The following is a 14,508-nucleotide window of genomic DNA, read 5'->3' on the forward strand; positions in this document are numbered from 1 at the left end:
TAAGGCACCGCATTCAGAAGTGGTAAAGAAATACAAATGAAGCCTAGTGCCATCGCCATCTAGTTAGCAAATTTTAGCAACTCCAACATCCTGCATCGCGCTATTGAAGTTTCTCAACCTGGACGCATAAATATATCTACAACTTCTGACGCTCTTTCTTCGGACTTTGGACCCTAGGCATAACATCTGCCTGAAAGATCTCTCTATTGTTAGCCTGTCCCCACACAAAAAAGCAGGAATATTGTCTTTACGATTTTTTGGTCGTATTTTTTTTTTGTTATAGGTTAATTTTGTTGAAATCTATTTTAAGTATTACAACACTAAGATTTTTTTTAATTATTTTGTATGTGGCAACACGCTCTCTTGACTTCCAATAATACACGCAGTAGCACGACGAGTTTGTTTAATTATTTTTAATATAAAAACCACAGCCAGACCACCTGCTTAATAGTGATTTGTTCAAATTTTTTCAGACATTTTTTTTTATACAATTAGGTACTTACTGTTTCCCACATGTGGGAGTAGGTACCTACTTATACTTTGATTGACAGTATTTTGATGACCATGGCTGAGCTCGCATGCCCGGGGCAGGGGAGGCAGGGGCACGTTTTCTCTCCAACTGCGTTTGTCCCCCACTTCGCCCGCGCGTGGGCGATCTGTTGGGGTTCGATAGAGAGGAGACGGCTTTTAATGATGGGTAAATTATATTTCAGTGATTTTTCGGCACTTAATTGAGTATTATAAAGATAAAGTGGCGTGGCACGGGACGTACTTGCGACGCAATTTGATGAAACTACACCCTTTTACCCCGTTACTCGTTACCACACGTGTAATACCTACAGCTCACCTGTATGACATAAAATATTACTATGTGTTTTCACACAGAAAACCCGCCCTTCTCTTTTCCCATATTGAGTAAATAACAAAATTTGTAATAGTGGAGTCTGTGTCATACAGGGGTGTGTAATGATCGGTATAAAAATAGTTTATATATTTTCATTTTAAATAACTAGCCTTTAGCCTTCTAGGCACCCCGGGTGAGACATGCCTTTGATGCCCTTTTAGATGCGACATGTCGTGAGTTAACTTTGGGGCGGCAGACGTGAACTTGCCTTCGAAATCCAAAAGCTTGTTACTGACCAATGTATATTTCAGAACTAACTTATTGTTATTATTATTTTAAAATTTATGACGGTGGAAGCATTCTACACTTCCACTGAACGTAGATATAGTTTAGATATAGTTAGTGTTTAGTATTGTAACTAAGGGACCCCATACATCCCTGTAGTTTTATTATTATTATTTTTTGTATTTTTTTTTCTTTAATTGTATAATATAGTTTTAAGTATTTTATTTGTAATTATAAAATTACTTTCTGCCAAGTTTCTTGCGGCGCATTCTTCTTGGTCTTTCCGAAAGCGCTGGTAGTTTAAAAAATGACGTGTAAAAGTGCCCATTGCGGCCTATTTACTGAATAAATCATTTGAATTTTGACAAAGTGACAGGTCGTTAGTTAGACATAGAATACTCGCCTCCGGAGTATGTTGGGCTAATCGTTAGTAGGTATTCGTAGTTACACTCCTACCAAATAAGTCTATAAAAGTTAATACGCTGAGGCTAATTTTCCTTTAGATTGTTAAAAATGGGTATCAAGTGGTGGTGGTGTAATAGGTACCTGGCGCCCCGGGCAGCCGCCCTGGTCGCCCCAAAAGCCGACACTATTTACGTACTAGACTAGAGGCTCATTATAGGCACATTCCGTCCACATGCATTTGCGCGTTTGCACGCGTTATTCGCGCGCCAGGGCTTACGTTAGAGATACTTGTTAAATTAAAATTATTTTTCTGGATATTTTAGGTACGACTACTAGAACAGAAAGAGTAGGTACAGTCATCAGCATTAATATCTGCCACAGCGGAGCGTGCAAAAATATCTGACACGTCCTACTGGCCCTAGAAATTGAGTCGCATCTGATATTTATGCACGCTTTGTTTGTCACATATTGGTGTTGGTGACTGTACTATCGAAGAAGGGCGCGTAATAAATCTCTTCAAATGTATTTTTTTAGTGTATGAATATTTTTCGTTATTCTACGATAGATAGTAACGACGGAGCTTCACTGCAACTTGTATAAGCCAGCAAAGCGCTACTTGCAGTAAATAAATAATAATTTTGAGCCGTTGCTCTTTTAAACAGGATTACCAGCCTTTGCAAATCCGATAGATGGACCCAGCTTTTCTTTTAGGACGGGAAATCTTTGGCTGTAGGCTGCTCCTTTGTCTTTGTCTCTCCCCAATTGCCTACAAATAGGTACCTCTACCTACTTCACCTAAGTATTAACCTACATACAAATCCTTTTCCATATTAATCAGCCCTTACGCGGGCTGTATTGACGTACAATACAATAATTACCTGTGTGGAAACCCGGCTGCCATAGGTACCTACTGTGAAATTAATGATGTACCTACTGATAGCAAATAATATGAGTAAACACGTATATAAAGGTGCTTAGGGAAAATGGGGAATCCCAAGAACCTCTTTGGATTTTATGAAACTACTTTAGTAAATAACCAAGGTGAACCAAGGTGAACTACCTATATCTACTGTCTTATCACTGAAAGTAATACTTTACAGCAAAATGTTCAATGTTAAGTTTAGATCGATTAATACTTTGATATTCGTTACGAACAGTTGAGTACCTAATACTTAGTTACGTATTTATTGTCTACTGCTGCAAATATTATATGTTCATTTGCTCTCGAAACTCTCTAGGTACTCTACTCTAAAAATATATATATAACAAAAGTAAGGCAAGATTTTGCTAGTTGATCCTGCGGAGTTGTATGCAGTATCTACTCAACCTCTTATTTAAGTCACATTTCGAGCAAAGAACAGAATTTTACAGTGGGATCTTACCCTGCTAGTTTACTAAATAACAATTACATAGAATTACTTTTAATATAATGTAATGTGTGTATTATTGGGCCAATGGCACAGTGACTTATTAGGAGTCAGTGTGTTACAGTAGGTTACAGTAAACTCCGAAAAACTCAAGAGATGGAGCCCGGGCTAACCCGCGACTTTGAAAGCCCATAGGTTAAAACTACTTACCATGACTTAGGGTAGGTTAGGATGGGTGGGGCCCGTACCTATACAGTGATGAAGATGAATGAGACTTCTTTCTTATCTAAAAATAATATTAAGAACTAGCTGTTGCCCGCGAATCCATCCACGTAGAATTCGTTTGACCTCCTGGATCCCCCGGTACTCACTTGAGGACATAAAAAAATGGAACTTAAATTAATTGACGTTCGGTTCAAATTGTGAAAACAGAAATGTTACGCCGGGCCTAGGAGGTTAACGCTATCCCGCGGGAACTATGCAATTTTCCGGGATAAAAACTATCCTATTCCCTTCCCCGGGCCGGGACTCAACCTATCTGCATACCGAATTTCATCTAAATCGTTTCAGCGGTTTAAACGTGAAGATGTAACAAAAAAACAGAGTTACAAACCTTTCGAATTTATAATATTAGTGGGACTAGGTAGGAAAGATATTCATTCGATTGATCTTTTAACCCACCATATCTGAAGAGTTTGTTTCCTAAACAGTATATCTACACGTGCGTAGGTGTTTCCCAATGTTTTATTTTGGTATCAGAAATCTACATGTAAACAAAAGTAGGGAAGAGACAGTTGACACTGACTGATGGATGACACCCTTGATGACGCCTGCGTCTCGAATTCAGTGTTATTTATCATATCACTCTGCTTACTAAAGACGAAAAAATATCTATAAAATGTTAGAACTTTTTAACATATTCAGCCCGTGTTTGAACGAAGTACAGTACCTTCCAAGTTCATTAAATCGAACCGTAGAAGTTTCTATGTACTATTTTTGGCAGAATAGATATCCTGAATAAATCGAATACTTCCCAAAGTTACTAGGTATTCCACGCGGACGAAATCGCGGGAAAAAGCTAGTTCTGAATAATTATTGGATTCAGAGACAAAAGATTTATGACAAACATTACATTCGGACTTCCAATAAGTATGCGAGCCGATATGGACACGTAGCTCAACGCAGTTAACGCTGCTGACCGTAGCTTAACACAACTCACACAGCTCAAAAATCAAACCACAAAATATTAAAAACTAAAATAGATAAACAATTGCAAGAACCTAGCGTCTTTGGCCCCAAAGGCAACACCTCAGCTCTCTTAAATTTTATTGGGCGACCGAGCTTTGCTCGGGCTAAAACTGGTTAATAAGCGTTTTCCCAGAGATAAGAACAAGCTAGACCGATTTTTTATGCCCGAAAACCCCTAAATACCAAAATTTCATCAAAATCGTTGGAGCCGTTTCTGAAATCCCCGAAATATATACAAGAATTGCGCGTTTAAAGGTATGAGATAGATTAAGATGTTTGACATTCAATTCAATTCTCATTAAGGTCTAAGTATATCTGGAGTACTGCACTTTATGGATGTGAAACATGGACACTGACGCAGAAGGATAGGGCAAGACTAGATGCTTTTGAGATGTGGTGCTGGAGGAGAATGAAAGGCATAAGTTGGATTGAAAGGAAGACCAATGAGGAAGTTTTGAGAATGGTTAACGAACGGAGAACAATCCTGAATAATATAGATGCAGTGCTAGACGCGGGAAAATGATCGGGCATTTGATACGACACGACGGCTTCTTCAAAACAATTCTGGAAGGAAAGATCGAGAGATAGAGAGGAAGAGGTCGACCTAGGCGCAGCTACGTCGACCAGGTAAGGGAGAAATTCGGCGTTGCGTCGTATCAAGGTGTCAAGAGGATGGCTCAAAGGAGGGATGAGTGTGAAAATACTCCACCGACAGGAGTATAACTCCTAAGTTAAAGAAGAGCGAGTGACATTCAATTAAAGGTTTACAAAAAGCAATAAGTAAACCTAATAAATGCTGTGTAGACAGCAGCCGATTTTAAGGCATCTATTAGGCAAGAAAAAGTGTAACGACGTCGATATTGTGACGAAAATAAAATAACACAAAGCAGAAATAGCAATGGTTTAAAAATAACTTCAGACTAAGTACAGTCTGATGCAAATATGCAATGATTTAATACTGATTGTCATTGTCATAGTGATATACTTTATTGCAATTATAATAATCTAGAAGAAGGTAGACCTTGATATTAATTTAAGCTTGATACTTCCACGCGTTCTTGAGAAAAACCTGCTTTCAAATAAAAAAACGCATTCAAATCGGTTCACCCGTTTCAGAGCTACGGTGCCACAGACAGACACACAAACACACATAGCGGTCAAACTTATAACATCCCTCTTTTTTGCGTCGGGGGATAAAAAAGGGTCTTGACAGACGGACGGACGGACACCAGAATGATCCCATATAGGGGTTTCTTTTTTAGGGACTGTTGCTGTTAGATGACTGACTTTTGATGAGAGAGAGTGTGCTGCCAGACGGGCCACTGGCTGCGTATGCACTATGCGGCTAGTCGCGCAATTTTAGCGCGCCGTTCCTCTTCAAAGTATCGCTTGAGAAAAAGACGGCGCGCTAAACCTTAGAAAAACATTACTTGATTTTTTTCGTAACAGCTACGGAACCTTATCTTAGCGTGTCCGACACGCTCTTGGCCTGTTTTTTTAACTTTTTTTTACTGAATCAATCTCGTGATTTAAGTCAGTGATCTTCATCAATACTGAGACCTGACGGGCTTAGGTGTCCCTTTGGCACAGGCAGGGATACTGCCCGCCCAACTGTATCACTTTACACATCATTAAATTGTTAGAGGGTTACCTACGTCAGCTCCATGTACAAAGCTCTGGGACACTACTGTCCAATTAAGGCGTTGAGGGTTAGGTACCTAGCAGTTTTTTAACATAAACCACTTGATTTGACAAAACGAAAAAATATATATGTTAATATTCATTATACCTAAGTATTTAAGTTCAAACCCGGGCTCGTGTCTGAGTTTTTCTAAATTCATGTGCGAACTACATTTGAAATTACCACGAGCTTTACGGTGACGGAAGACATCTTGATGAAACCTGTGCGAACCTACGAAACAATTTAACAGTGCGTGAAGTTCCCAATCCGCAATGAGCCCGCGTGGTAGCTACGGCGCAAGTCCTCTCATTCTGATAGTACCTATCAGGTGACCCACTTGCTAGTTTGCTACGCTGTCATAAAATAATCTCAGACCTACAATATTCCAGTCTGTTTTCCAAAAAAGAATACCAGGTTCTTAAATAGTGAAAAAAAAAATAGTTTGTAAAGTGAGTCGTTATCATTATTTGAATTAAAATATGCAATTTTCGGGATATAAACTACCCTCCCACATCTTTTTGAAGATCTTAAACTATCTCTACACCAAATTTCATCTAAACGGGTTTAGCGGTTATAGTGTGAAGAGGTAACATGGCGCAAATACTTTCGCATTTATAACCTTTATAGGATTTTTGTTTGGATGAGTATACTTCCCATCTCATTTGAATTTGAAGAACCCATCGTTTGTTTCTTAAATTTATTTTGTAAACTGTACCATGACTTTACGTCAAAACTGTAGTTAAATGTTTCAAAACAACGTCACGAGGCTTTCTTTCCACAAGTGGAAAGGAATACCTACAAACGGTAACAAACTTTTTATTTCGGTGTTGGTAAATCGGGTATTGTGAAGAATGTTGAACAACCCACTTACTGTTGCAGTTGTTGGAAATACAGCCTTTTCTCTTGATATTGCGAAAGTCTTTGACAACGAAATCGTACCTACTCCATAGTATTATAAGGAAATATATCTTTTCCATTTAATTTTGTTGTTAATTTACGGATTTAGAAATAAGAAAACGAACTATTTTTAAAAGTTGCTGAATTAATGTCATTCAGTTCTACAGGTACGATCTATGTTTTGATTATTTGCTACTTTTAAATTATTTAATCTAAGGGCCCATCTGGTATGACATACGATCTGATGAGGAACTGATTAAAAGCCAGTTTCATCTGAAAGTCCCATTAATTATCAATTCGGTATTTTTAGGATTCAGTGTCCGAATGGGGGCAAACGGAACCCAATTACTTTCGCTACGTTGTCTTTTGTTTGTTTGTCTGTCACAGAGCCGTATTTTGAAAACCGGAGAATAGGAAAGACAGCTGAAATTTGCACATACCTAATTTAATTGGTATTGCCGCTACAACTCCCATGGGACTACTGGGACGTAATCGTCTCAGTAGTCCCATGATGGGACTACTCAATGGGACTAGTGGGACAGACGGCCTACATTGATCACCTCATAGAGGACTTCGGTTAAAATTTGACGGAATATCCAACAATTATTAAATATATTGACTCGGATAACTCACGTCTTAAATCGAGTTTAGCTCGACATGTTTCGGGCTAATCCGTAGCCCTTCGTCTTCGGAGCAACGCGACTCAGCGGCTGCTGCAACACGCGCACACAACAACAACAACATGTCGAGCTAAACTCGATTTAATACGTGAGTTATCCGGGTCAATATATTTAATATGAGTGAGTCTCACGGTAGTTTCATGTTCAAAATAACCAACTTTATCCATACCTACTATCACTGTGACATAATTTACTACAAACCACGTATTTAACATGTTATTATAATCCATAGAGGACTCATCCAATACAGTGAATATATCGAGTAAATTATAAAAAAATATTGCTGCTCTTTTAATGGTTGGCTTAAGGTCAATCAGGACAGACTTGAATAAATTTTATTCCTAGTGATGCAACGGGAGTGTATTTAACGGAAACAGAAATGGGTACATACGTGAAAATTAAATTTTAACAGAATCAAAAACAGATTGAAATAGCATTTTTCCATTAAAAAAAATACAAAAAAAACTATCGCTTAAAACTAGTCCTTGTAAGAACACGTCACTAACGCTAGTTTTTCTACTGTATAGTTTAACTTATCTATGTTACAAATCTGCATTAATCATTAAACACAGACAGTTTAATTACAACTTGTGACGATTGACTACAAAAAGTCTTTTGCTTCCGATGAATAAGGTTCAAGAATTAATGAATACAGTTAGTTACGTACAAATTGATCCTTATAATACATTCTTGCGTAGTTGTTCCGAATAATTTATTCCATTCTATCAATACTAAGTTACTAACTACTCTATTAAGTAGGTTAGGTAAGTCATAGAAGGTAGCGATTTAACTAGTCTATGCCATAATAACTTTAGCCCGCGGCTTCGCTCGCATTAAATTTGGGGTAACATAGATTTACTACAAACTATCCCCTACTTCGTGTTTTGATTGGGACTCTCGATAGGGACGAGTGGCGGAAAGAAGGGGAGGCCTTTGCCCAGCAGTGGGACACTTTAACAGGCTAATGAAAAAAAACATAATCTTAGCACTTATATTATCTAAAATAGAGGAGAAAAGAAAGTCATGAATATCATAAAAGCCAGCGGTTTCCATCGACTGCGGTAATCACCTACCACCAGGTCAACCGAATATATTTTTGTCTGATTTAGTATACATATCCATTTTAAAAGATTGGTTTTCATGAATGAAAAGAAAGAAAATGAAACTAATCAAGTATAATAGTATTCAATTCAGCTATTTTTTTTGTATGTCCAACATGTTAAATGACTTAACACAAGTTTCGGATGATAGTCACGTCAGCAACGGGCAAGACTTTATAATCGACTTTTTTAGGCAGTACGCTTATTTCTTGAAATTACTAACATTACATATCTTCCAAATACCCTGCCGCTTTGAAGTATGCGCTATTTTATTTCAGATGTCATAATTTTTCACATTACTTTAATTTTTTTTAAACATTTTCTTTAAGTTATATAAATCGTGTCCCTATATTTACAAACAGGTCATTAAAAATACAAAAAAATAGAATTGATTGATTCAGGCTTTGTTTTACGGTGGTCTATGTCGGCGGCCGATCGTAAAATCTACCAGATCACGAAATTTCAAGGCATATTTTGAAATGGCGCCATTTCATGATATGCCTAAAAGTTGGCCAGGCATATCACGATGTGCCTGAGAAACAGTACGGCAGATCGATTAGAGCAACGCATTCGTCGATATTCCTAGCTCTATACTTACCGGGCACATCGTGATTATGCCGAAAAAAAAAAAAATTAGAAAGCGAAAGAGCGTGCCGCGGCAGCGGCCGGCGAAGTATACCGATATAGCGGCGTGATGTGTAGGAATTTCATAATTGCTAAAACTGGCCAATCATGAAATGGCGGCGTTTCATAATATGAGGAATTTCATGTTGCCTAAACGTCACTGGGCAAATCGTGAAACGGTGAGTTTTGAACGATATAGCGGATTTCCCTAAGCCAATTCATGAAATGGCGCCATTTCACGATATGCCTTGGAATTCGTGATTATTTTTTACGTTCAGGAGCCAAAATGGCAAAAACGGAACCCTCATAGTTTCGCCATGTCTGTATCTGTCTGTCTGTCCGTCCGCGGCTTTGCTCAGGGACTATCAATGCTAGAAATCTGTTATTTTGCACGGATATATATGTAAACTATGCCGACAAAATGGTACAATATTTTTTTTTTTAAATCTTAGGGTACCTCCCATAGACGTAAAGTGGGGGTGCTTTTTTTTCTCATCCACCCTATAGTGTGGGATATCGTTGGATAGGTCTCTTAAAACTATTAGGGGTTTGCTAAGACGATTTTTCGATTCAGTGATGTGTTTGCGAAATACTCAACTTTACAGTGCAAATTTTCATTTAAATCGAGCGTCCCCCCCCCTCTAAAATCTAAACCGGTGGGTGGAAAAATTGGAAAAAATGTAGGATGGTAGTAAGTATATCAAACTTACAAGGAAAACTATAACGGTTAAGTTTGCTTGAGAAGTATTAGTAGTTTAAGAGTAAAAAGCAGCCTAAGGTATAAAATATACCTAAACTTGGAAGATTAAAAATATTACTTAATTTTTTCGTAATGGCTACGGAACGCTACTTTGGGTGTATCCGACACGCTCTTGGCCCGTTTTTTTGTATATGTGTCTCTGTGTTATTGAATAAATGTCTTCTTTCTTTCTTATATCCATCAATTGTCCGCAACTCTCGCGATGCTGTCATTCCACCTAGTGGGAGTTCTGCCAACGCTTCGTCATCCGGTTCGTGGTTACCACTCGAGGACTTCTCTCGTTCAACGGGTGTCATCAACAGTGGTAGCGAAAGGAGAAGTATTCTAAAGTATGGGGTTACGATGTACTACAATTTTCTTTTTCTTAAAGTGCCATTATTAGATTGGCCGTTAGCTCTGAAAATTTATTCCTGTTTTGAGCCATCGGAACAGTTGCTCTGCACTGCTGGGCGTCGTTTTCCCTGTATATTGCTCATCAATATAACCAATATACATAAAGCTAAACAACCAAATGGCTCAAAACATCCACGTAGAAAACAGCCTGCCTTGAAATGGGTGGCTGTGGCATCATAAGTGCGTCATGCATGCCCCCCTCAAATGCACCTGCGTTTCTATTTTAAGCGCGTGGGGGTTGCATGGATGAGAACTATGCAAACAAATCGAACCAGTAGCGTTCCATTGCGGCACTCGTTTGAAAATTTGAATTCGTTGGCTTCACAGTAACGTAATGGAATGATGATGTATAATTTTTCTCCTGTAAATACGTTCTTATTTTTTCAAACTGGTAATCAAATATCTATTCACGAGCGAATAAAACTGTCGCTTGATTTACTTTATTCAACTAAAACTGGTTCTCTATCATTTGCCCGAATTTCATATGCCATAAGGTATCGTTTTCCATAATTTTCATTTGCCATAAAGTAATTTATTTCTAAAATAGTATTTTCTTCAGAGTTGATAATAAACTAACCTAACCTAACTTACTGCATAATATTAGTTTTTAATAAAATACTTTTAAAATGCCAGGTATCTTCATGTTGTCGATTTTCACAATCATCTGAAACACTACTTTAAATTATATCTGACTGGATAAACAAGCACAGGAAGCAATTAGCTTTATCGAATTACTTAAACTGATCATATAGGTTTTTAAAATATCGATCAATCAAATTAATTGACATCCACCCACAGTTGGGTAAAGCACTCTGTGTAGGTAGAGCAACAAAGGTATTGGTTTTTTTTATGTTACAAAGCGGGTAAAACAGGTACGACATTTCTGAATGTCAAAATTTGTGTGAAAAAGGAAAATCTAAAGACTTGCAGTTTTGAACATGAAACTACCGTGAGACTAACTCATTTTAAATGATAACATAGCAAATAACTCACGATTGAAATCGAGTTTAGCTCGACAGGTTTCGGGCTAATTCGTAACCCTTCTTCTGGGAGCAACGCGACTCGACGGCTGCTGCAACACGCAGTGCGCTACGGATGAGCCCGAAACACGTCGAGCTAACTCGGTTTCAGACGTGAGTTATGTTATGTTATCATTATCTAAAGACTTGATTATTTTTTAAAGTCGTGGAACTAATGTCGTTTAGTTTGACAAGTACTATCTATGTTTTAATTATTTGCTCCTAAAGGGCGCATCCTATTTAATACTCTCATAGTAGTAAATATGTCGCTTGCTCACTGCGACATTCATAATTCTTAACGATTATTTTTACTACCTCTTTATTCAGCACCTTCGGCAAAAGTTGGAGGTTGCACAACTCCTAACCGCGTAGAGGCGTAGCTCGTAGCTGTTTCGTAGCAGCCTACGCTTGGTACGTAGCAGGTAATGATTGTGCAGAGATAATTGCTTGAGATAATTGTAGTTCAAGGTTAAACGTGTTGAGGTTAGAGAAATAATCCTACTAATCCTATTAAGCGGGCTTGGACGGACCAGATTAACCATATAACTTCAAGTTAACTGCTAACCCTGGGTTAAATAATGTCAAAATGTAGGGAGATCTTTAACTCAGGTTTAACAAATTATTTTTTTAAACCAGGATCGTGGAAACGTGTGCAAACACGGTCGAATTGGGTACTGCGACAAATGTCGCTACGATCCTTGTTCGCGACTGTACATTGTTAAACTGCAGCTTTCTAGGTTCGACTGTAGTCCAAGGGTTTGATTCTTGGCTTTATCTGAGTCTGTGAGCCAATTAATTAGACTTTTCTTTTAATAAATTAAATTGGCACTCTCCTGCTGGTAGTAGTCAGTAAAATTTATTTATTTATTTTATTTTTTATTAACTGAATGGCAAAGTCTCTTGATGGTAAGAGATCACCACAGCCCATGAACATCTGCAACACCAGGGATATTACAGATGCGTTGTCAACCTAGTGGCCTAAGATGGATACCTCAAGTTCCAGTAATTTCACGGGCTAAAAATAATAATATTAAATAAAAAAGAACAATACAATAATAACATTTTATATATTTAACTTGAAAAACAAGAATTTAAGAAAAAATTACAATATAAAACTTAACTATAAACTGACTACCTAACTTAATAATATATATATATATATATATATTTTAAAATACTTAATAATATTTTAGTCCCAAAAATTCACGCTCATAAGACTTTACAGTATTGACGAGTCTGATGTTAAATTAAGGACTCTTGAGTGCGAGAAATATGGCAAAGACACATCTATTATGCTTGAATTTAGAGCACTAAACCAAATGGAGACGCCATGTGCATTTATTTATATTAGTGCTGAAAACGTTTCATTTTGACGAGGGCAAAAATGACTTTATGATTGAATTTCTTAATTACATATGTCATTGTCCAGGATCTGGCTATCGGCAGCAAAGGAAACTCTCCTGAACAGACATAAATTCCTATATTAGATATAAGTTTTACAGTTATTATTTTGGGTCGCGTGTTGATCGCACCGCGACTGAGATTGAAGCATACCTATAAATTACAATACTCTTTGGATTGAAGTGTCGGAAGCAGCGGAGTTAGCGGAGCCCGCCGTCGCCTCCGGTTGCATCACGTGCCGTGCGCGTGAACAGTCATTATTATACATGCTCACGATACAATTGGTAAACATTGAATTCAATTTGACGTACAAAATCACAGTCTAAAACTCTTCAGGTAGCTACAATCGCTTGTCTTTTTTAAACATATATGTAACATATTTGGCTACTCCAGTCGGTTTAATGCTGTAAGTGCTAAAGCAACCACAAGTCAAGGCCACGACCCAGGACAACGGTTCAGGTGTGAGGTTCCCTTGTTTGCAGGACCTCATTCGTCAGCCGTGACCTTTTGTGACCTTTGGGCGCGGTAATCTTGGTAATCTTAACATGTGTTAGGGATTGTTCATTGGGTGTTTGTATTTAGTTGGGTGACGTATTGACTTAAGCTGAAATGTCAAATTCATCATCATCGTCATCCAAACCCACTGCTGGGCACTGTCTCCTCTCAGAATGCGAGGGCTTGGGCCGTAGTTCCTACGCGGGCTCAGTGCGGATTGGGTATGTGAAATTGGTAAATGCTAACAAAAAATATTTAAAAAGCTGCAAAAGGTTTGTGAGATAGTCTGGTCTCTCAACTCTGAGATTTATGGAATCTAAGTGCAAAATTTTAGTTTACTAATGCAACCTGATTTTCGCAACTTTTAATTTCCCAACTGTTTAATATTTCTGAAACTGTAAATATTTCAGGATATTTATAAAACTAACCTATTCTTACCTAAAGTGTTCTAAGACGAAAGAGAAGAGAAGTTCGAAGATCCTGAAATAAATCCTGAGATATTTACAGTTTCAGAGTTTGCGAAATTAAACAGGTTGCCAATCGTGAGTTGCGAAATAAACGGATACCGCAAAATTTTATATAAAATTTACCAATGTGTTTTTCGGTGCAAGAACACATTGTCCGGACGAATACAAACATTTTTTGAATTGTTTTGTTATCCGGCAACATTTGGCATCTTTCGATATAGCTCAAAAGATGGCGCCACCGAACATAAGATTTCAATTTTAAAATATCTACCTTTTTTTCCCGAAGGTCCCACTTTGATATATCGATAGCTACTTAACGTTTTTCTTATAGATTGCATGTATACTTAATCTGTTAACCGCTGTGCAGTATTTGTATCAAGCATGCAATGAATGGAGAAGTCGTTAAATGCTTCCACGACGAGCGGTCTTCTTGTGGTCTTCTACCGAATCTATTGGTGGTGCTCCATTAAAGTGGAGTCTCACGTTTTTTCGGGTTCCGTACCTCCTTATAGGATCACTTTGTTGTCCGTCTGTACGTCTGTCAATACCCTTTTTCTCAGGAACGCGTAGAGGCTGAAATATAATAATATGAAGCTGAAATTAATATCAAATACTCAAGTCTACTGTCCCTTGGAAAAAAAAGAAACCTCTAAACGGCTGTATCTTTTGATTGCGTAAACAACAACGCAAGGGAATCAAAACCTACAGGGTATGAGTACTTCCCGTGGACTTAGAATCTTGAAATGTGGTACGAAGCAACGTCTAGCACAGATAAAGGAACAATTTCGAAAATCGTAAATTTTTAGTTACATCATATATATTATAAAAATATTTATACGGAA

This window comes from Choristoneura fumiferana, chromosome 18 (genome assembly GCF_025370935.1).
Source record: "Choristoneura fumiferana chromosome 18, NRCan_CFum_1, whole genome shotgun sequence".
In the NCBI taxonomy this organism is placed as follows: Eukaryota; Metazoa; Arthropoda; class Insecta; order Lepidoptera; family Tortricidae; genus Choristoneura; species Choristoneura fumiferana.